We start from the raw sequence: 5,758 nt of genomic DNA on the forward strand, positions 1-5,758 counted from the left end.
TAGAGGAGGACATCAAGAAGCTAAGGGAAGCCAGGTATCTGACCGCCGAAATCTCGCACAAGCTGCCTGCTCAAGGGCAGGTCATCCCCACTCCCGAACCCAACGAGAGTGTCGTATTTGTTTCCCACTTCATCCGAGGGCTAGGCTTTAGTCTTGATCCCTTTGTAAGAGGGCTTATGTTCTATTACGGGCTCAAATTCCACGGTCTAGCTCTAGATTCCATCCTTCACATCTCGTCGTTTATCGTCGTGTGCGAGGCCTTCCTCCGCATCACCCCACACTTCCGCTTATGGCTCAAGACCTTCAATGTGAAGCCGAAGACGATCGATGGGCGACACGCAGAAGGCGGAGGTGCCATAATAAGCAAAGGCACCGATCCTCCATGGCCTAAGGGCTCCTTCCCGGAGGTGTCCAACTTATGGCAGCGGGAGTGGTTTTACATCACAGCTCCCTGAAGTAAAAAGTGGGTCGCTGCCCCCGCCTTCCGGTCGGGCCCCACGCCGCAACTGGCATCATGGGCCAACAAAGGGCTGGACTGGGGGCCAGTCACTGACGTGCTGACATTGCAAAGTCGCATCCGAGATCTCCTCAAGAGGGATGTCAGTCTTGTCAAGGTAATGCAAGTTATGCTAGTTCGTCGGGTCCTGCCATGCCAACGTCAATCTCTCTGTATGTGGGAGTTCAACCCAGAAGGACCGCGAACTACTCAGCAATTCTTTGGCGTGACGCTCAAAGAGATGTATGGATTGTTCTTCGGATCACGAATAAAGTGTCCGAACACCACCGAGGATGCGGGTCTCAACTGCAACTGTCCAGATACCCACGTAAGTAATTCTGCGGCCGAACATGTTGTCTTCCCTTTTGTCACAACATCATTCTGAAAAAAAATTGCTCTTGGCTAGGACTAGATAAGAAAGGCGAAGATGATCGGGTGTTCGGCCCCCCTTCCCGAAGGCTCACCGGATCCTGTGCTAGCCAGGATGCTCGAGCGCGCACCTTATCAAGTGCCATCAGGGGAAGATAAAGGGAGAAATAAAGAAGCCGAAAGCGGGCTTCACGCATTACTCATCCAAACCGGGGGAATTAGTGTCTCTGCGAAGGAGGATAATCGGGGAGAAGAATCCAGAATCCCCTCTCTCCAAGGAAGGAAAAGTACCGCCTCTAAAGACTTGGAAACGAAGATTTCCAAACGAGGGAAGAAACCTTCGCCAGGGGGCCCTGCCCCGGAGGGTGTCCTTACCGCACAGTGCCCGCAAGGGGGCCAGCGCTCCATCGAGCTGTAAGTGAACAAGAGTACTTTTGGTAAATATATCCTGCTTTATCTCCAAGGACAATAACTGCGACATATATCTTGCAGTCCGGCTTGTAGCTCTTCTCGACAGAGTTCGTCTTCAGGGGATCTTCTTCCAGAGATGATGGACAGCGAAACGCCTCACCCTGCCTCCCCGCCACCTGGGGCAGATGACCCTGAGGTGTCATCATGGAGGATTTCTCCTGATCCGCCAAGGCCAGAAGGTGACCATTCGGCCACCCGAAGTTCGGAGTATTCGGCTCCTAAGGAGAGCAACAGAAAGAATCTAGGACTGTCCGGTGCACAACCGGACGCACTGAGGGGTCTTTTGGGGCAAGCGGCTATCTCAGAGGTGCATCGTACTTTAATGGGTACGGTGGCTGAGAGGGTTTCATCCGCCAAAAGTGGGTTGCATGAGGCTTTTATGAGCCTGCTAAGAGGCTTTGAGGTATGCAAAGTAATATATATATAAATTTTGACGATACCGCACACGCTAGGTGTGCTCTATACAGATAGTAGCCCCTGAGACTCTGGTTGCTATCCATAGGCGGCAAACAGAGGATCATAGTCCCAGGTAATGATCGCGCTGCTTTCATGTGCAGGCGGCTGAGGGTCCGATGGCTGGACGGACTGCTGAGTTTGCCGGACTGAGGCGGCAACTTGACGCGGCAGATGCCGACATTGCACTTGTGAACAAGCGGATTGACGAGGTACATGGAATGTATTTTCGGGTGGTCAACAAATATTAAGAGGAGCATGATGCTAGTATCTATAATATACTGTGACTGCAGATGGAGCTCCGGCCGTGGAGACCCTTCGGGCGGAACTTGCCCTAGCCAAGGAACAAGCAAGGAGAAGTGATGCGGTGGCCCTAAAGGCGGCCAAAGACTTAAGAGTCGAACGGGCTGCTCGTCTCCAGAGCAAAGATAAAATAGCCAAGATGGTTGTTGAGCTGAAAGATGCCGCCGACCGATATGAGCTTCTTGAAAAGGAAAGCCAAGAGAAAGCGGCTGACCTGAAGAAAGCCATGGAAGCAGCGAAGGAAACCCGCTCTGAAATCAGAGCGACGAAGTAGGAGCTCCGTCAAGCCGGAGATATCACGGCTGGGAAGCCCTTTTTGTTGCGGTCGCAGTTCGGAGATCCGAAATATGCCCCTCTGGATCAATTATGGAGTGTTGCAGACGCGTATTCGGACTTGGCAATGAGTGATGCTGATGCGACTGAGTTTTTCAAAGATCAGAAAGATCATGAGGTGGAGAGGTTGTTCTGGTCGCAGTTCAGCGCTTCAACGCGTCCGCTGCTGTCGAATGAACAAATGGCCGAGTGGGCCGAGCTCCATAGGTTGTCCGGACTTTCCATGAGGTCTGTCGTGGATCATCTTTGGCCGAAGGGGCCAAGGCCGAATAGTTATTTTGGTTTAGTGCAATGATTCCTTTGTGATGTGCCGCATATCGATGCTGTGAAGAGGTCGGCGTGCATAGAGGGTGTGCGGATGGCTCTTGCCCGTGTTAAGACATACTGGGCAGATATGGAGACCACCACTATTGCGACCTGAGATCAGGTCGTAGGACAGGTCTCGGCTGAGCACTATTTCGAAGAAGTCCTGGAAGGCGCTCGTGTAATAGAGGCTCAGTGCTCGAAGAGTATCATGTTCGAGTGACATGTATCCCAATTGTAAAAATAATGCTATTTGAATTATAGAGGCTGCGTTTATACTTTTGCTTGAAACTATTATGATGCCTCCTGTGCGGCCGTTTATGTATGTATATAACCTGAAAGTTTGTAGTCGTCGGCTTCAGCCCCCACACATATAATGCGGGGGTGTTCAAAAAAGCGCGTGTTCACACTTGCCCAACGTCTTGGTCCATTAAGGAGGTGATAGCATGGCGAACAAGGCAATCAGACTATATAGCTTTAACACTTTCACTTAGCCATAGGAGTTTGAAGGTGGGCCTACTATATAGCCCCTGGTACTTCTGCGCTCATTCGAACACGGTGTGCGTACATACATGACCAGAAAATAGGTCCTTCGTTAATGCGGAGGAATCGCGAAGATTCCGTTGAGTCATCGAGTGGTTGACCAGTCTCGCGCTTTATCATGACAGCCAGCATTCGACTTTCTCTACTGAGGTTCTCATCCAGATGAACCAGGGCACAACCGCAGTAGTTCTCCTGGTGCCACCTTAGCCGATAGAGCGGAAGGTAAGGTAGCAAAGCATGGGAGCCGGGCAAACCCAACTATTGACCAAAGACATGATTCGGAGCTGATGTATATAAGGCCAAACTCGTGACACCGAACACTCCCTAAGGTGTTTGGACTTTGCATCATATACTGGGCTGAGAAACGCCCTCGATTATGAGCCCTTAATTTCCAGGTACTTGCATTAGTCTGACATGAAGAAATGTCAATAACGCTAGCATCCCTTTCGGTTGTGTTGAGTATCCGGAGGGAGTGAAGCAACAAGAGACAATAAAAAAGGTTTAGCGAGGCCCTGCGGCACGTCTGCGCCTGTGTCTCCGTTGTGCCGTATTCTGGAAGGGTGTAGCAAAGTCTTCGTGCAAAAAATTGGTTATTCTTGATGAACCATTAAAATGCAATCTAAATAGGGTCAGGCCGAACTGTAGCCTTTTTTACATGCGGGAAGCCCCTAGCACCACCTATGGGGGTATATCCATCGACCCAATCTCAGGTTTATCTGAGCTGTTACAGCTAGTGGTGCACCAGACTCGTCTAACCGTGTACGCAGTCTTGACGATCGATCATTTCTTTTGGTTGGAGAGGTTGTTCAGTGGTTGGCTGCTAGAGCCGTCACATATTCCTCCCTACGTGAGGGATGCTCTGTGTTTCTGCTAACTATGATGATGCCACGTGGACCGGGCATCTTAAGCTTAAGATAAGCATAATGCGGTACTGCATTAAAATGAGCGAAGGCCGTTCTCCCGAGTAGTGCGTGATGGCCGCTTCGGAATGGAGCGATGTCGAAGGTTAATTCTTCGCTTCGGAAGTTGTCGAAAGAACTGAATACAACCTCTAGTACTAGAGAGACCGTTGATACGTCTCCAACATATCTATAATTTTTGATTGCTCCATGCTATATTCTCTACTGTTTTGGACATTATTTGGCTTTATTATCCACTTTATATTATTTTTGGGACTAACCTACAAACCAATGGCCCAGCCCAGAATTAATGTTTTTTTGCCTATTTTAGGGTTTCGAAGAAAAGGAATATTAAACGGAGTCCAAACGGAATGAAACCTTCGGGAACGTGATTTTCTCACTGAACATGATCCTAGAGACTTGGACCCTACATCAAGAAATAAAAGGAGGAGGCCACAAGGTAGGGGGCGCGCCCTCCACCCTTGTGGGCCCCCTGTTGCTCCACCGACGTACTCCTTCCTCCTATATATACCTATGTACCCCCAAACGATCAGATACGGAGCCAAAACCCTAATTCCACCGCCACAACTTTCTGTATCCATGAGATCCCATGCCTGTTTCAGAGCTCCGCCGGAGGGGGCATCGATCACGGAGGGCTTCTACATCAACACCATAGCCTCTCCAATGAAGTGTGAGTAGTTTACCTCAGACCTTCAGGGTCCATAGTTATTAGCCAGATGGCTTCTTCTCTCTTTTTGGATCTCAATACAATGTTCTCCCCCTCTCTTCTGGAGATCTATTCGATGTAATCTTCTTTTTGCGGTGTGTTTGTTGAGACCGATGAATTGTGGGTTTATGATCAAGTCTATCTATGAACAATATTTGAATCTTCTCTGAATTCTTTTATGTATGATTGGCTATCTTTGCAAGTCTCTTCGAATTATCAGTTTGGTTTGGCCTACTAGATTGATCTTTCTTGCAATGGGAGAAGTGCTTAGCTTTGGCTTCAATCTTGCGGTGTCCTTTTCCAGTGACAGTAGGCGCAGCAGGGCACGTATTGTATTGTTGCCATCGAGGATAACAAGATGGGGTTTTCATCATATTGCATGAGTTGATCCCTCTACATCATGTCATCTAGCTTAAGGCGTTACCTTATTTTCATTAACTTAATACTCTAGATGCATGCTGGATAGCGGTCGATGAGTGGAGTAATAGTAGTAGATGCAGGCAGGAGTCGGTCTACTTGTCTCGGACCTGATGCTTATATACATGATCATACCTAGATATTCTCATAACTATGCTCAATTCTGTCAATTTCTCAATAGTAATTCATTCACCCACCGTAGAATACCTATGCTCTTGAGAGAAGACACTAGTGAAACCTATGGCCCCCAGGTCTATCTTCATCATATTAATCTTCCAATACTTAGTTATTGCATTTTGCTTTTTACTTTGCTTTTATTTTACATTTCACCTTTATCATAAAAATACCAAAAATATTATCTTATCATATCTATCAGATCTCACTCTCGTAAGTGGCCGTGTAGGGATTGACAACCCCTTATCGCGTTGGTTGCGAGGATTTATT

This window comes from Triticum aestivum, chromosome 3A, assembly GCF_018294505.1.
Source record: "Triticum aestivum cultivar Chinese Spring chromosome 3A, IWGSC CS RefSeq v2.1, whole genome shotgun sequence".
Lineage (NCBI taxonomy): Eukaryota > Viridiplantae > Streptophyta > Magnoliopsida > Poales > Poaceae > Triticum > Triticum aestivum.